This window comes from Rutidosis leptorrhynchoides, chromosome 5 (genome assembly GCF_046630445.1).
Source record: "Rutidosis leptorrhynchoides isolate AG116_Rl617_1_P2 chromosome 5, CSIRO_AGI_Rlap_v1, whole genome shotgun sequence".
Lineage (NCBI taxonomy): Eukaryota > Viridiplantae > Streptophyta > Magnoliopsida > Asterales > Asteraceae > Rutidosis > Rutidosis leptorrhynchoides.
The window spans coordinates 245660503-245680496 of NC_092337.1; the positions used below are offsets into that span (position 1 = coordinate 245660503).

Here is a 19994-nt window from a genome sequence, read left to right on the forward strand (position 1 = left end):
GCATCGGTAGTAATTAATTTAAATGAATGTGTTGGTTGTTTCGGTTCAAAACAGGAATAGATTAGCAGTTGATAATGGTTTGGGTTGGTTTTATGGTTTGCAAGTGGTGGTGATTCAAAGGTGACGGGTTTTGGTGGATCAAATAGAACAGAAAATATAACAGCAATAATGGTTAGTCATGGTGGTTGTTTATATGATAAGAGTGGTGGTCGTGGTTATGGTGACCGAGAGATGTGATAGGGTGGTGTCATGGAGCTATGACGATGGTTCAAAGTGTCTCTCATTTGAAGGTGTTCGAGTTTAGTCGAGCATGTAAGGTATGTATATATAGGTGCATACATATATGTTTATATATATATTTTAAAATATCATACATCATATACCATTATTACATATAATGTTAACAGGGAAATTGTACTAGTGCAGAGACAATGAAATGAAAAATATTCGTACGCTTATTTGATATTTATCTCTAACAGATTTTGTTTTGTATCTGTGATTGGATTCCATTTTGTGTAGCAAAGGACAATAAAGAAATATAAAGGTGAAGTTGCTCTGCAATTGATTTGGCTAGATGTTGCTTGGTAGTGAATTGGAGTCGACATATGGAATCAATTAAAATCAGAAGAAGAAGAAAAAGAAACTAAAGGAAGAAAATGACCTGCAACTGATTTTGTAATCTTCCATGATTTTAATCGATTCCTCAACAGTAATTCAAAGAATAAAAGTTTGATGATGTTTCAATAATCAATCCAGCTTGTATTGTAGTGACGTTGATATCGACATGTAACAAGAATCAGATAGGAAGGCCAAAATTTTCAATGAGAAGAAATGAAAAAGATAACTACGTTCAACTAAATTTGGTTGTATTGAATATGGAATCGATTAGTACAATTAATCAGACAAATTGAAAAGATTAGATAGTGATTCCTAACTGTTTTGTACGAATTTTCTATTTTATCTGATTATTCTTTTTCAGTATCATTAATTAGTAATATATATATATATATATATATATATATATACATACATATATATATATATATATATATATATATATATATATATATATAATAAATTTACTAATGCTAATAATAATAGAAGTATTAATAATATTAATAATAATAATATCAAGTATTACTAATAATAATAATGATATTAATAACTAAAACTATATTTATAATAATACTATTAATAATAAATGATAATTAATATATATATTAACAACAATTATATTAGTAATAATGACATAACAATTTATTATATCAATTTTTATATCTATATTACGTTAATTTAATAATATTCATAATATTGATTAACATTGATATTTATTTTAATGATAATTATGGAAGTACTAAAAACAATATTAATATAATATAGTAACTATATTTTAACTTGTAATTTCATATATTATTATTATAAGTTTAATTATGTAATATTATATAACATATATATATACACACGTATCTATTTACAATTAATTGTTCGTGAATCGTCGAAGATAGTCGAAGGATAATTGAATATATGAAACGGTTCAAAATTTTTAAGATTCAACATTACAGACTTTGCTTATCAAGTCGAAATCATATAGAGATTAAGTTTAAATTTGGTTGGAAATTTTCGGGTGGTCACATGATTTAGAACACTTTTTATTTTATAACCAACATCTAAACATGTCCAGGTTTCAAAATTAGAGTTTGAGTTTCAAAACCATTCGTATGAGCTGGGTATACATTCTTTCTTTTAATTCCCTTCTGTTAATTCCATCCACCAACAGCAATGATTTCAGTTTTAATTACATGTGCTAAATTAAAAAAATATAGGGCTATTATGAGTGTGAGAGATTGCAGTCGATCAAATTAAGAAGAGGATGAAGAATATAAAACAGGATAAGAAATGGGTTAAAACAAAATAAATCTCTAATAATTCAAAAAAATTGAAATGGCTCAATGGTTAAGGAAGGTTTCGGGTGGGCGAGAGGTCTCGGGTTCGAGTCCGGTCTACTTCAAAGGTTATACTCTACTTTTATTATTATTATTATTATTATTATTATTATTATTATTATTATTATTATTATTATTATTATTATTATTATTATTATTATTTTTATTATTATTATTATTATTATTATTATTATTATTATTATTATTATTATTATTATTATTATTATTATTATTATTATGCTAAGTATTATTATTATTAACATTAATATTATGATTAGTATTAACATAAATATAATTTTTTATTATTATTATCATAAGTATTAGTATTATTATTATTATTAGTTCTATCATTATGGCTAAAACCAATATTGTTATTATTATTATCATTTTTATTATAAACATCATTATTTCTAAAACTATCATTATTAGCATTATTATGAAAGTATCATTTTAGAAAAAGTATTATTTTTATTAAAAATTATTATTATCAATATTATTAAAAAATAACATTTTTAGTAAAATTATCATTTTTATTAATATTAGGATTATTATTATTATTATTATTATTATCATTATTAGTATTAGTATTATTTTTAGAGGCATTATTATTTTTTTTATCACTATTATTATTATTACTATAATAAATATCATTATCAGTATTATTAATATTATCATTATAATCAAATACAACATATTTACTATTATTGACATGCAGACACGGTCGAAGTCCAGACTCACTAATGCATACTAACGAATATCAGTTAGACACACTAATGCAGACCTGGTTCGCTAAGACCACCGCTCTGATACCACATGAAACGACCCGTCCTAATCTATAAGGACGAATACAATAACATATGGATATATTGCGAGGTATTTGACCTCTATATGATACATTTTAAAAACATTGCATTCGTTTTTAAAGACAAACTTTCATTACATCGAAAGTTGACAGTGATAGTGCTCCAAATGAACATATATTTAGTCGCAATATCATCCCAATATGTAAGGTTTTTAGTTGTAATTATTCTATTTTTAAGTTGTAATCGTTTAAATAAATAAATGCGAAGACGGAGCAGGAAGATTAAAGAATTGAAGAAAAATTGCCACTAAAGCCTGAAAAGTGCCACTAAAGCCATAGTGCACTCAAAAGTGCCACTAAAAGTGAGTTAAAGACTTGCGCAGATTTTGGGAGTTAAGGAAAATAATTTTTTGTGCAAATTACAAATTGCAAAACGCAAAGTACAGGATATCTACGCGTACGAAAGGACGTTCGAAAATCCGAAACCGAGACATAAACCGAGCATCAACATGCTAGCCAACGGAGTTAAAATTACAAGTCAACTAGGTACAAAAATATAATATAATATATATATATAATTATATAAAATTATATATATTATATTATATATAATAAATTAATCAGCAGCCCACGTTTTGAATCAAAAATATCTGCACCCAGCTGGCCATGCGATCACATGGCCTGGAAGAACAAATTTTATACGATCGCATGGCTTCAGATTCCTGGCCAAGTCTATAAATTCAGCAATTTTCGGACTAGTTTAACACACCTTTTCTTCTTTCTTTCTCTATGTAAACATAATATATATATATATATATATATATATATATATATATATATATATATATATATATATATATATATATATATATATATATATATATATATATATATATATATATATATTTTTATAATTATAATATTAATTTTAATATTAAGTTAATAATAATTGGGTTACTGTAAGAAATGTTTTACGGGTTTTAAAGTCGGAACTCTGTCCGTGTAACGCTACGCGATAAATAATCATGTAAGCTATGTTTTTCGTTTTTAAATTAATGTATCGTAACTAAGTTATTATAATGCTTATTTGAGCCGAATTAATCATGATGTTAGACTAAATATTAAAGACGGGGTTATTGGATTTTGTACCATAATTAATGTTTGAACAAAAGATCGACACTTGTGGGCATTTGACTATGGACTGTTAATAGATGGAGGGTATTGTCTAATTGAGTGACAACTCATTGGAGTCTGTCGAACCTATCTTCAAATTAATTAACTTAATAATTAATAATGATTATGGTTGTCCTATTTAGTGACATTCATACAGAATCTATTATAATCATTTAATTAATTATTCGGGTTGGGTAATTGATTATTCAAACTGATCAAGTGGGTAAATTGTCACGACCCGGAAAATTTCGACTAATTTTGAACCAAACTCTCGATACGATTTAATATTTTTGACACAATAAGAAAAGTCTGTTAGGTTGAGTTTCAAAAAGTTTGAGCTGTTTCATATATTCAATTGACCTTCGACTGTTCTTGACGATTCACGAACAACTAATTGTAAATAGATACATGTATATTTAATATATATATATATATATATATATATATATATATATATATATATATATATATATATATATATATATATATATATATATATATATATATGTAAATATTTCTTGTAAATATATATAATTATATTAAAAATATATAATATATTTATTTTAGTAGTTAAACTTGCTATTTAAAAGTGTTTATATATAGAAAGAGAATATATTAAAAATAAATGATTTCGAGCTTAATTAGTAAACGTCAGTAACACTCGGTTGATGTTTTGTTAGTTTTAATATAGATATTGTACATGTTTATGAAGGATTAAAATAAAAGTTGAACTGTAAATCGATTACGAAGATTTTGGATTTGTTAAAAGTATTTTTGCCTTTTAAAGTTTAAATATTGGTACTCCGTACATATAAATCAGAACAGAAAATAAATAATTTTTGAACCTTTTTGATCAGGTTTCAAACAGGTAATGAGTAAAATAATTTAATATGCTTAATCTAAAAATTTGGAATTTTTAGGGACACTTTTATCCGTAACTGTTTAGCAAGGGACACGATATAATACCCTTAGTAAGTGTCGGCAGAAAGAAAAGAATATACCCGGCTACTTTACTATTTCATTTGATTCATGCCACGTTTTTTTTCTTCTTCAACTTCTTAAATTATTAAAGTGGTACTGTGTTTGTTGTTTGTCATACCACTTGTCATAATAGACATAGTTTGGATTTGGATATGACTGTTTATTATTCTGGTTCCAACTATCCACATTTATCTATTACTCTTTATATATATTCTCATATGCAGAACATGTATACATACTTACACATATGCCTAACATATAATCAATTTATCTATCTATCCACTATCCTCTCTATATAGAACATACTTATGCACACACACAAAACCACCATATTTCTCTTATTCGGTTCACCACCACAGCTACCATCCATCACCCGGTAAACCAACACCCTAACCTCCGCCATAAACTGCCACCACTTACAATCATTTGAAAATCACCACCACTTAAACACAACTCAATCGTCCACCCTCAACCTCCTTACCATCGACAACCCTCTGCACCATCGAGCTTCTACCACTGTCTACAATCACCTTTCTCTCCTCTCTCTTGTCTTCTCCCTCTTTTCAAATCCTTGTAACCGAGAACAATGAACAACCACCTTCCAACACTACAACCACCACTTCGACTGCTACTATTGTGGCAACCTCCACCGCCGCCATATACCACTAAAACCACCCCTACAATCACCCAATGGCTGCTGCTAAACTGTTCCTCCTTATTTATGCTTTCTATTTAGTTCGATCAACAAAACCGACACCTTTTAAATCCTTCCAGCCACTGCCATGCTTGTGTTTTTCTGTTTGGTTTCAAACACCCAATTGATCACTGCAACCGCTATTCACTTCTGTTATTGTTGCTATCCAGTCCGAAGGTCATCATCTTCATCAAACCTCACTTTTAATCGATCACTAAACCACCAAGAACATAGCACCATTGAATCTAGCTACTACCGTATGTATCTGTTCTATTCGAACCACCACTTAACCACCATGAAATCATAATAGCTGCTTTGTTCGAACCTAGCTATTATTGATGAACACCGTCCGTTTCTATTATTATGTTCAAGCAAAACCGAACCCATCCTCAACTTTGAACGAAAACCACTTGTCTCCTCCGATCAACAACATCATTATGATATAGGTTCGTGAATCTGAGGCCAACCCTACAATTGTTCAATGTTGTTATATGTATTTTTACTACAAAATACAATATGTGAGTTTCATTTGCTCCCCTTTTAATTGCTTTTGCAATATACATTTTTGGGCTGAGAATACATGCGCTGCTTTTATAAATATTTACGAAATAGACACAAGTACTTAAAAATACATTCTACGTTGAGTTGTACCACTGGCATACTTCCCTGTAGCTCGGTAACTACTATTTACATGGGTATTGTAAACGCAAATCCTGTTGATAGATCTATCGGACTTGACAACCCCAACCGGACTGGACGACCAGTATTCAACGGTTGCACATTACTTCGTTTTGGTGACTACACTTGGTACAGTGTAGTGAGATTTCATAATAAAGGGAATATGCGACGTTGATTAAATGTTAAGTATGGTTACCAAGTGCTCAACCACTTAGAATGCTTTACATACACTTGCGAGTGTATTATGTTTATGATTATGAAATCTTGTGGTCTATTAAAATATTGAAATGATTGTTATGATAAACCTATGAACTTACCAACCTTTTGGTTGAAACTTCTAAGCATGTTTGTTCTCAGGTACGAATTAAGTCTTCCGCTGTGCATTAGCTCATTTTAAAGATATTACATGGTGTCATTCATGGCATATAGAGTTCAGCACCTCGCGATGTTATTAACTATTGTGAATCATTTATAATCGATATAGACTTCGTCCGGATGGATTAGGAGCGGTCTTTTCATAAATTAATATTCATATCTAATCAAAACAGAGGTGGATTACAAACAGTGATAACTAGTGTAATTGTTGACAGAAGTGATAACTGCATCACAGTTTAAATCCTTAATTAGTTGGAATATTTGACTTCGGGTATAAGGGTAATTTGACGAGGACACTCACACTTTATATTTATGACCGATGGACTATTATGGACAAAAACCAGATAGACGTATCAAATAAGCCAGGACAAAGGACAATTAACCCAGAGTAATAAATTAAAATCAAAACGTCAAACATCATGATTACGGAAGTTTAAATAAGCATAATTCTTTTATTTCATATTTCATCGTACCTTTATTTACTGTCATTTTAATTACTGCAATTTACTTTATCGCAATTTAAATTCTGTCATTTACATTATCGTCATTTATCTTTACGATTAAAATATAAAATTGACAAACCGGTCATTAAACGGTAAAAACCCCCTTTTATAATTATATTACTATATATAATTATATATATTTTATATAAATATAGTTGTTAAAAATATAGCGTTAAACTCAGCTAGCTCCCTATGGAACGAATGGACTTACTAAAAACTACACTACTCTACGATTAGGTACACTGCCTATAAGTGTTGTAGCAAGGTTTAGGTATATCCCATCTATATAAATAAATAAAACTTGTATCATATTTCACCGTATTTCATATTAAAAATAATAGTATTTCGTAATACACCTCGCACAACATCAAGTTTTTGGCACCGCTGCTGGGGAGCTCATTGTCATAAAACATAAAAAAAAAATTATTTATTTTTATAATTTATATAAGTATTTGAAAAAATAAAAAAAATAAAAAGAAATTAAATTATAAAAAATTAATCGGTCCAGCACTGTAGTAGCCCAATAGCTGAACTGGACTTCGAAGCCATGCGATCGCATGGCCAGAAGCCTTGAACTCCATGCAATCGCATGGAGTGATTTGAAAGGAGCAGTATCCTCAGCCACAGTTTAGGGTTTTTATTATAATATATTTATTATTAATTAGGGTTTTAATTTAATAATAATTAGTAAGAGTTTTAATAAATTTAATTTTAATTATATTTTTATATTTATAGTTTAATACTATTATAAAATATAATATAAAAATAATATTTTTATAAAATTTGTATTTTTATCATTTTAGTTATAAATTGTATTTTTATCGTTTATTTCGTAATATTTGTCGTTCATAATTAGTTTTAACTTAGTTTTTGCCGTAGTTATTTTATATTTCTAGATTTTTAAGACTTTGCCGTAAAATCCTTTAAGTGCTTTTTCTTTAGATTAAGATTTAGGCGCTTTAGAATTTTGTGACGCAGTTTTTAGATTTTAGTGCCTAATTAAGTTATTGTCGTTTTCGAAATAGAATTCCTTTTAAGCTTTAATACCTTTAGACGCAAGTTTTAATTTTTAGTTTTTAGACTTTTAAGTTTCGACGTTTTTCTTTCTTATTTTTATTTTTCGATTTTTATTTTTCGACGTTTTTCGACGCACTTTTTCTTTCTCATTTCTACGCTCTAGTTCTTAGGACATAGAATTTTCTTTATTTTCTTTAAATTTCGACTAAAAATTATTTTAAGCAATTAAATTGATAGACATCTAAAATTTTCTGCTTCGTAGTAATATTTGGATTTGTTTGTGGCTGAGTTGTGGATTTTCCGACTTAAAGGATCCTGGCTCCCTGCTGCATCTTTTGGCTATTCGAAACGTGGGCAAAAGCAGAAAAGTCTATTAATTTGATAACTTATATAATTTTTATCTTTATAACTATTAGGATATTCAGTGAATGCACCGAGCAAAACGTTCACCACCTTTCATACGTTCACCACCTGTAACTCGATCAAGACATCTAGCCAATATAATCGCCGTTGATTTTTCTTTAGAATCATCATCTAGTCGAACAAGTACCCCAATTCAAATTTTCGATAATCCATTTTTTGAACCCGATTTCACTATCGAGAACCCGGAGGATATTCAAGGACAATTCCAAGATCCTGAACCACTAATCATTCCTCCTGAACCACAAACCGTTAAATCAAAATCCTCCAGTGATTCGTATTCAACAAATTCAATTATGGAAGTAACTGAACCTCTAAGTATGGAAGACCGAATGAGAGCCACACGTATGGGCCAAGGTCACGCCATTATTAAGCCAGATGTTAATGCGCCAGATTATGAAATCAAAGGACAAATCCTACACATGGTAACTAATCAATGCCAATATAGTGGTACGCCAAAAGAAGATCCAAACGAACATCTTCGAACATTTAATAGGATTTGTACTCTATTCAAAATCAGAGAAGTTGAGGATGAACAGATCTATCTCATATTATTTCCCTGGACTTTAAAGGGAGAAGCCAAAGATTGGTTAGAATCATTACCTGAAGGGGCGATTGACACATAGGATGTTTTAGTTGAGAAATTTCTTAAAAGATTCTTTCCGGCAATCTAAAGCCGTGAGACTTCAAGGAGAAATTGTTACGTTCACACAAAAGCCAAATGAAACTCTATATGAGGCGTGGACAAGATTCGAAAAGTTGTTGAGAGGATGTCCTCAACATGGTTTAGACACTTATCAAATAGTACAAATATTCTACCAAGGATGCGACATTACTACGTGAAAAGACATCGACATAGCAGCTGGTGGTTCCATTATAAAGAAAAAGCTACCGAAGCTCACAAGATAATTGATAATATAGCCTCTCACTCACATGAGTGGCATCAGGAAAAAGACATTTTTCGTTCATCTAAAGCGGCTAGAGCCTATTCTAGCCCTATTCTAGCCATAACTTTGATTCCATTTTCTCAAAAATAGATTCTTTCGAGAGACGAATGGAAAAGATGACTAAAGATATTCACGCAATACAAATAGGTGGACCACACTTAACGAAAGATTGTCACATCGAGCAAACGATGGAACAACGTGAAAATGTTTCCTACATGAACCAAAGGCCGGGAAATAATTATCAACCGCCAAGGCAAAACATCAATCGAAATCAAAACATTCTTTACAATCCAAATGGACCCAACAATAATTCGTACAACCAACAAGGTCTGAATAACCAACCAACTCAAAACAACACTTTCAATCAACAAAGACCTGACTTGTATAAACCACTACAACAAACCGAAGAGAAAAAGTCAAATCTAGAAGAAATGATGGAAAAGCTAATGGAATCTCAAACACAATTTATTACATCTCAAACCCAAACAAAGGAGAGGTTTGATCAGTCATTAAGAACTCAACAAGCTTCCATTTTGAATCTAAAAAAACACGTAGGTACTCTTACTAGCATGATGAGTGAGAGGGAACAAGGAAAGCTACCGAGTAATACTGAAGTAAATTCTCAGAATGAGAATGTTAATATGGTATCAACAAATTCTGAAAAACCGGCATCAGAAGATGGGAAGGTTTTAGATGTGAGTAACAATGAAGAAGTTACACCATCACCACCACCCGAGTATGTAAAGTCAGTGGTGGCACCATACAGACCACCCATCCCGTTTCCAAGAAAAGGAGTTGAGTATGAACAAATAATAGGTAATAAAGTATGTGATATCTCTGGAAAGAAGAAGAAGAATAAGAAAGTACAAGAAACAAAAACCGTAAAAGTAAACCCGGTGAAGACAGTTTCACCAAAACCTCCACCCAGGGTGGGTGATCCGGGTGAATTTATTGTTCCTTGTCTACTTAGTGATTGTGTCATGTATGATGCACTAGCAGATTTAGGTGCGAGTGTGAGTGTTAAGCCTCTTTCGTTATATAAGAGATTAGGAGTAGGTGAGTTAAGTCCAACAGAGATGAGTGTTCGACTCTTTGATCAAAACATTAGGCACCCAGTTGGAATTACTGACAACCTACCCGTTCAAGTGAATAATTTAACCTTTTTAGTCTAAATTATTATCATTGACATAGAAGAGGACTCAAACATTTCTCTAATTTTAGGTCGACCATTCATAGCGTCCACCGGGGCATTATTTGATGTAAGAGAGGGTAGAATGACACTTAGTGATGGTGACAAATCGGTCACCTTTGTGATTCGAAAGTCTAAATCTCCACCAACCAAAACCGTTGAACCAACAAAAATGATTGGTAAGAACCATGTTATTTTACCAACTCCAACGGTAGTGCTTAACAATAATAAAACGCCTAAGTGTGGGGAAGATAAAGTAACACATAATGATGACCTGATAAAAAAGAACCCCATTGTTGATACGAAATTAAATGACCCCGTTATTAATAGTTCAATGAAGAAACTTATTAAACGGATTCGCGATGCTAGAACCAAGGGGAACTTTAAGTTATGTAACCGGTTAGTATCCAATCTTTCGCCTAAAGAAAAGGCGAAACTAGTTGAATTTGTGGATATTACACAAGAATCCAACCAATGGCTTTAAGCAAAAGTCACAGATATGCAAGTTGATTATGGTCCAAAAGAAATTGACAATGAAGTTAATCACAATTTCGACACTATAGCTACCTAAGTTGTAGTGACCCGAACTTTTCCATGTTTATATATATTAATTGAGATTGATATTTACATGACTAAATATTTTCAACGTTTTAAGCAATCAAACTTGTTAAGACTTGATTAAATGAAATAAGTTTCATATAGACAATTGATCACCCAAGTTGACCGGCGATTCACGAACGTTACAAAATTGTAAAAACTACATGTTGTGGTATATATAGACATATATATATGGTTGACATAAGATTATGATGAGTAAGTATCTCACTAAGTATATTAACAATGTGTGATATACATAAAAAATGATATTACTAAGTTAAGAAACTCGAAATGATATATATAACGATTATCGTTATGATAACGTCTACTAAATACATATGTATCATATTAAGATATTGATACACTATATTTAACATGATAAAATGATATATAAATATATCATTAAGTGTGTTAACAATGAACTACATAAGTAAAAATAAGACTACTAACTCAAGAATTACGAAACGAGACTTATATGTAACGATTATCGTTGTAACGATATTTTAAAGTATATATCATATTAAGAGATATTAATACATCATAATATCATGATAATATAATAATTTAACATCTCATTTGATATAATAAACATTGGGTTAACAACATTAATTGGGATCGTTAACTTAAAGGTTTCAAAACAACACTTACATGTAACGACTAACGAAGACTTAACGACTCCATTAGAATGTATATACATGTTGTGTTTTGATATGTATTCTTACACTTTTGAAAGACTTCAAGACACATATCAAAGTACTTCTACTTAACAAAAATGCTTACAATTACATCCTCGTTCAGTTTCATCAACAATTCTACTCGTATGCACCCGTATTCGTACTCGTACAATACACAGCTTTTAGATGTATGTACTATTGGTATATACACTCCAATGATCAGCTCTTAGCAGCCCATGTGAGTTACCTAACACATGTGGGAACCATAATTTGGCAACTAGCATGAAATATCTCATAAAATTATAAAAATATGAGTAATCATTCATGACTTATTTACATGAAAACAAAATTACATATCCTTTATATCTAATCCATATACCAACGACCAAAAACACCTACAAACACTTTCATTCTTCAATTTTATTCATCTAATTGATCTCTCTCAATTTCCATCTTCAAGTTCTAAGTGTTCTTCATAAATTCCATAAGTATAGTTTCATAAAAATCAAGAATACTTCCAAGTTTGCAAGTCTACTTCCAAGCTTTCTAATCCATTCAAAGTAATCATCTAAGATCAAGGAACATTTGTTATTTACAGTAGGTTATCTTTCTAATTCAATGTAATATTCATATTCAAACTTTGATTCAATTTCTACAACTATAACAATCTTATTTCGAGTGAAAATCTTACTTGAACTGTTTTCGTGTCATGATTCTGCTTCAAGAACTTTCAAGCCATCCAAGGATCCTTTGAAGCTAGATACATTTTTATCATTTCTAGTAGTTTTATCCAGAAAACTTGAGGTAGTAATGATGTTCATAACATCATTCGATTCATACATATAAAGCTATCTTATTCGAAGGTTTAAACTTGTAATCACTAGAACATAGTTTAGTTAATTCTAAACTTGTTCGCAAACAAAAGTTACTTCTAACTTGACTTTTAAAATCAACTAAATACATGTTCTATATCTATATTATATGCTAACTTAATGATTTAAAACCTGGAAACACGATGAACACCATAAAATCGGATATACGCCGTCGTAGTGAAATAGGGGGCTATTTTGGTTTGGATAATTAAAAACTATGATAAATTTTGATTTAAAAGTTGTTCTTCTGGGAAAATGATTTTTCATATGAACATGAAACTCTATCCAAAAATCATGGTTAAACTCAAAGTGAAAGTATGTTTTTCAAAATGGTCATCAAGATGTCGTTCTTTCGACAGAAATGACTACCTCTTTAGTAATTGACATGTAACTTAAATTTCTGACTCTAAACTTATACTTTTTCTATTTGGATTCTTAAATTAGAGTTCAATATGAAACCATAGCAATTTGATTCACTCAAAACGGATGTAAAATGAAGAAGTTATGGGTAAAACAAAATTGGATATTTTTGATCTTTTTAGCTACGGGAAATGTTTAACAAATCTATACAAATCATATCCTAGATAACTTATATTGTATTATACATGTATTCTAATATATTATGTAATCTTGGGATATCATAGACACGTATGCAAATGTTTTGACATATCATATCGACCCATGTATATATATTATTTGGAACAACCATAGACACTCTATATGCAGTAATGTTGGAGTTAGCTATACAGGGTTGAGGTTGATTCCAAAAATATATATACTTTGAGTTGTGATCTAGCTTGAGACGTGTATACACTGGGTCGTGGATTGATTCAAGATAATATATATCTATTTATTTCTGTACATCTAACTGTGGACAACTAGTTGTAGGTTACTAACGAGGACAGCTGACTTAATACACTCAAATCTTTAAAACATAATAAAAATGGTTGTAATTATATTTTGATCATACTTTGATATATATATGTACATATTTGTATAGGTTCGTGAATCGATCCGTGGCCAAGTCTTATTTCCGAGGAAGGAAATATCTGTGAAAGTGAGTTATAGTCCCACTTTTAAAATCTAATATTTTTGGGATGAGAATACATGCAGGTTTTATAAATGATTTACAAAAAAGACACAAGTAAGTGAAACTACATTCTATGGTTGAATTATCGAAATCGAATATTCTCCTTTTTATTAAGTCTGGTAATCTAAGAATTAGGGAACAGACACCCTAATTGACGCGAATCCTAAAGATAGATCTATTGGGCCTAACAAACCCCATCCAAAGTACCGGATGCTTTAGTACTTCGAAATTTATATCATATCCGAAGGGTGTCCCGGAATGATTGGGATATTCTTATATATGCATCTTGTTAATGTCGATTACCAAGTTTTCACCATATGAATGATTTTTATCTCTATGTATGGGATGTGTATTGAAATTATGAAATCTTGTGGTCTATTGTTACGATTTGATATATATAGGTTAAACCTATAACTCACCAACATTTTTGTTGACGTTTAAAGCATGTTTATTCTCAGGTGAATATTAAGAGCTTCCGCTGTTGCATACTAAAATAAGGACAAGATTTTGAGTCCATGTTTGTATGATATTGTGTAAAAACTGCATTTAAGAAACATATGTCGATGTAATATATTTCTATTGTAAACCATTATGTAATGGTCGTGTATAAACAGTATATTTTAGATTATCATTATTTGATAATCTACGTAATATTTTTTAAAACCTTTATTGATAAAATAAAGGTTATGGTTGTTTTAAAAATGAATGCAGTCTTTGAAAAACGTCTCATATAGAGGTCAAAACCTCGCAACGAAATCAATTAATATGGAACGTTTATAATCAATATGAACGGGACATTTTAGTTGGTATCAGAGCGTTGGTCTTAGAGAACCAGAAAATTTGCATTAGTGTGTCTTATCGAGTTTGTTAGGATGCATTAGTGAGTCTAGACTTCGACCGTGTTTTCTTTAAAAATGATTGCTTAACATTTTTGTTGGAAACTATATATTATTAACATGTAAATATTATGTGATATATTAATCTCTTAACATGTTTGATATTGTGTGATAGATGTCTACCTCTATCACAAATCCCATTGACTCACTTAATAACAACGAAGAGTCGAATATATATTCGCAAGATTCACATGTTCCCGAAGAACCGTAAGAAGAGGAAACGGAACCGGAAGAAAAGAAACCGGAAGAAGAGGAACCAGAAGAAGAGGAACCGGAAGAAGAAGAGGTTCCGGAGGGGGGAATAGTAGGAACCACATAAAACCGGTCAAATAAAAGAAAATTCTCAACCAATAGACCAAAGTTAATAATGGTCAATGGTGTTTCCGCCAAGGAAGCAAAATATTGGGAAAATTACCAATTTTCTGATGAATCGGATCCTGATGAGGATTCCGATGATGTTATAGAAATTACCCCGACCCAATTTAATGAGGCAAAAGAAAATAATAAGGGAAAAGGCATCAAAATAGAGAAATCTAATTCCGACCCCGATGAACTTTATATGTACCGTCAACACCCGTATTTTCAATATCGTGACAATAACCCGGGAACCTCTAAACCACCAGGTTTTTCTAAACTAATGTGGAAAATGATGACTCGTATTAGAGGAACATCATATATCCCTAGAAGATTAGGAAAAAGAACCAAGTCCGAAGAAGAAGAAACCAGTGATTCAGATTAGAGGGGTGTGAGCATGTTGTGTAATAAATGTATTGTAGTGTGCTTGTACTTTTATATTCTATGTAAAAATTGCTTGTATTGTTTGTTATTACGAATCTAATCCTTGTCTATTTTACAGTATAAAAACAAAATGGACGTTAAGGGTAGACAACCGAATATTTTAGAAGACCTACCAGAGGATATGATTGAGGAAATCTTGTCTAGAGTCGGTCAGAATTCATCAGCACATTTAGTTATGGCGAAATTAACTTGTCAAACATTTGAAAGACTTTCCAGAAATGCCTTAGTTTATAAAAGGCTTTTCTTTGATAGGTTGGGTATATCACATTGGGGAGACTTTAAGTTATGCCGTGTTTTCTTTAAAGCGTGAAATGCGGGGAACTCAAATGCAATTTTACACTACTGGTTAAGAAACTATTTTGACTCAACATATCCCAACATAGGATTTCGTGAATTAGAAAGAGCTTCTAACATGCAACATAAAGAAGCATGTTATGCTTACGGGTTAGTGATGTTCGCTTCTTACCAAAGTGAGAAAAAGAACATCGGATTGCAGCTTTTACATAAAACTTTCCCACAAGTGACGAATTCAGTAGCTGGGGTGAGAAACAAGGTTTTTAGATTATTACGGGGCTGTTGGACATTACGAAACCATCGTCCTTTTGACGACATTACAACATGCTGCCTAGCCAATGGTTATAACGGTTATTTTCCACAAGACCAAGGATGGGAAGTCGTCTTAGTAAAACCAGAATGCATGACTTGTTTCTGGACTTATGAATTACGTGTCTTTATTTTCTTTGCTGAACAACTTGCGTATTAACTAGATTTATCTTCAAAATTGTCCTGTATCATAGTGTACTATATTTCATGTTATATGTAATATAGCGAAGTTGTAAGTTTGAAGAATATTTGTATGTGATATATTATTATAATCAGTTTTTCATATGGAATTGTAGTAGTTGAATTGTATATTAGCTACTAAGTATGAACTTAACGGGTAGGTAGTACCCGAATTTAAACTTATAAAACGCTAATATGAAGAAAAAGCTTTTATAAATGAGTTCATATTATGCTACGAGATACTATTAACTACTCTTAATATTCTGTATGATTAAATTGTTTCATTTGACTATTTTGAAGGAAATGGCACCGACTACTCGACACACCTTGAATATGAGCGAAGAGGAATTTCGTGCCTTTCTTGCTTCAAACATAGCCGCAGTACAGGCCGCGCTACATACCAACGATAACTCTGAATCTAGCAATACAGCTAATGGCGCAAGAAATCGTGTAGGATGCTCCTATAAGGAATTCACTGCCTGCAAACCTTCAGAATTTGATGGGACCGAAGGACCAATCGGATTGAAACGGTGGACCGAGAAAGTTGAATCGGTGTTTTCCATAAGTAAGTGTGCTGAAGGAGACAAAGTGAAGTACGCTATGCATACCTTCACAGGTATTGCGTTAACATGGTGGAATACCTATCTAGAGTAAGTGGGACAAGATGCTGCTTACGCGCTACCGTGGTCAGCATTCAAGCACTTGATGACCGAGAAGTACCGTCCCAGAACCGAGGTCAATAAGCTCAAGTCAGAACTTAGAGGGTTACGAACACAGGGATTCGATATTACTTAGTACGAAAACAGAATTGTGCCTATTGTGTCCGAGAACGTTCGAAGATGAGGAAGAGAATATCGACGCGTTTGTGAAAGGGTTACCGGAGAGAATTCAAGAAGATATAAGTTCACACGAGCCTGCCTCCATACAAAAGGCATGTAGAATGGCTCACAAACTAGTGAACCAGATTGAGGGAAGAATTAAAGAACAGGCGACCGAAGAGGCCAACGTGAAGTTAGTCAAAAGAAAGTGGGAGGAAAACGGTGATAAGAGTCACCAAAACAATAACAGCTATCCCAACAATCGCAACATCAATCGCAACTACAACAAACGGTACAACAACAACAACTACAACAATCATCCCAACAACAATAACAACCGCAACAACAACAACAATCAGAAGCAGCTATGCCAAAGGTGTGAAAAGTATCACTCGGGGTTCTGCACCAAATTTTGCAACAAGTGTAAAAGAAATGGTCATAGCGCGGTGAAGTGTGAGGTCTACGGACCAGGGGTTAATAGAACGAAAGGAACAAATGGTGTCGGAATGAATAATGGCAGAGCAAGTAGTGTCGGAGCAAGTTATGCCAATGTAGTTTGTTATAAATGTGAAAAAACGGGCCACATTATTAGAAATTGCCCAAACCAAGAGAACACGAATGGACAAGGCCGCGGAAGAGTTTTCAATATTAATGCGGTAGAGGCACAGGAAGACCCGGAGCTTGTTACGGGTACGTTTCCTATTGACAATAAATCTGCTTACGTTTTAGTTGATTCGGGTGTGGATAGAAGCTATATGAGTAGAGATTTTTGTGCTAAATTAAGTTGTCCATTGACGCCGTTGGATAGTAAATTTTTACTCGAATTAGCAAACGGTAAATTAATTTCAGCAGATTATATATGCCGGAATCGAGAAATTAAACTGGGAAGCGAAATATTTAAGATTGATTTGATACCAGTAGAGTTAGGGAGTTTTGATGTAATAGTTGGCATGGACTGGCTGAAGGAGATGAAAGCAGAGATCGTATGTTAAAAAAATACAATTCGCATTGTACGAGAAGAAGGAGAACCCTTAATGGTGTACGGAGAAAAGGGCAACACGAAGCTACATCTTATTAGTAATTTAAAGACACAAAGCTAATAAGAAAAGGTTGCTATACTGTTCTAGCACACGTCGAGAAAGTACAAACTGAAGAAAAGAGCATCAATGATGTTCCCGTCGCAAAAGAATTTCCCGATGTATTTTCGAAAGAATTACCGGGACTGCCTCCACATCGATCTGTTGAATTTCAAATAGATCTTGTACCAGGAGCTGCACCAATAGTTCGTGCTCCTTACAGACTCGCACCCAGCGAGATGAAAGAACTGCAAAGCCAACTGCAAGAACTATTAGAACGTGATTTCATTCGACCAAGCACATCACCATGGGGAGCTCCTATTTTGTTTGTTAAGAAGAAGGATGGTACATTTAGGTTGTGTATTGACTATAGAGAGTTGAATAAACTTACCATCAAAAACCATTATCCACTGCCGAGAATTGATGACTTATTTGATCAACTACAAGGCTCGTCGGTTTATTCGAAAATTGATTTACGTTCTGGATATCATCAAATGCGAGTAAAGGAGGATGATATTCCAATAACTGCTTTTAGGACGCGTTATGGTCATTACGAGTTTATGGTTATGCCGTTTGGATTGACTAACGCACCAGCTGTGTTCATAGACCTTATGAACCGAGTGTGTGGGCCATATCTTGACAAGTTTGTCATTGTTTTCATCGATGACATACTTATTTACTCAAAGAATGATCAAGAGCACGAAGAACATTTGAGAAAATTGCTAGAAGTATTGAGGAAAGAAAAACTGTACGCTAAGTTTTCAAAGTGTGCATTTTAGTTGGAAGAAGTTCAATTCCTCGGTCACATAATGAACAGAGAAGGTATCCAGGAGGACCCGGCAAAGATCGAAACCGTTGAAAAGTAGGAAACCCCAAAAACTCCGAAGCATATACGTCAATTTTTAGGATTGGCTGGTTACTACAGAAGATTCATCCAAGATTTCTCCAAAATAGCAAAACTCTTGACTGCATTAACGCATAAAAGGAAGAAATTTAAATGGAAGGATGAACAAGAGAAGGCATTTCAGTTATTGAAGAAAAAGCTAACTACTGCACCTATATTGTCATTGTCTGAAGGGAATGATGATTTTGTGATTTACTGTGACGCATCAAAGCAAGGTCTCGGTTGTGTATTAATGCAACGAATGAAGGTGATTCCTTATGCGTCTATAAAATTGAATATTCACGAGCAAAATTATACAACTCACGATTTGGAATTGGGTGCTGTTGTTTTTGTATTAAAGACTTGGAGGCATTATTTATATGGGGTCAAAAGTATTATATATACTGACCACAAAAGTCTCCAACATATATTTAATCAGAAGCAACTGAATATGAGACAACGCAGGTGGATTGAACTGTTGAATGACTATGATTTTGAGATTCGATACCACCCGGGGAAGGCGAATGTGGTAGCCGATGCTTTGAGTAGAAAGGACAGAGAACCTATACGGGTAAAAGCTATGAATATAATTATTCGTACTAACCTTACTACTCAAATAAAGGAGGCGCAACAGGGGGTTGTAAAAGAAGGAAAGTTGAAGAATGAGATACCCAAAGGATCAGAGAAACATCTTAATATTCGGAAAGACGGAACCCGATATAGGGCTGATAGAATTTTGGTACCAAGGTTTGGAGATGTGAGAGAAATGGTACTTAAAGAAGCAC

General features: G+C 32.3%; 1 non-coding gene across 1 annotated transcript; it reads right to left on the reverse strand.

Moving 5' to 3' along the window:
- Positions 1-9267: 9267 nt before the first annotated feature.
- LOC139851139 (small nucleolar RNA R71) lies at positions 9268-9374 on the reverse strand. The gene has a single exon (XR_011760498.1). It is a non-coding gene; the product is annotated as a small nucleolar RNA R71 (small nucleolar RNA).
- Between the last annotated feature and the right edge of the window lie 10620 nt (positions 9375-19994).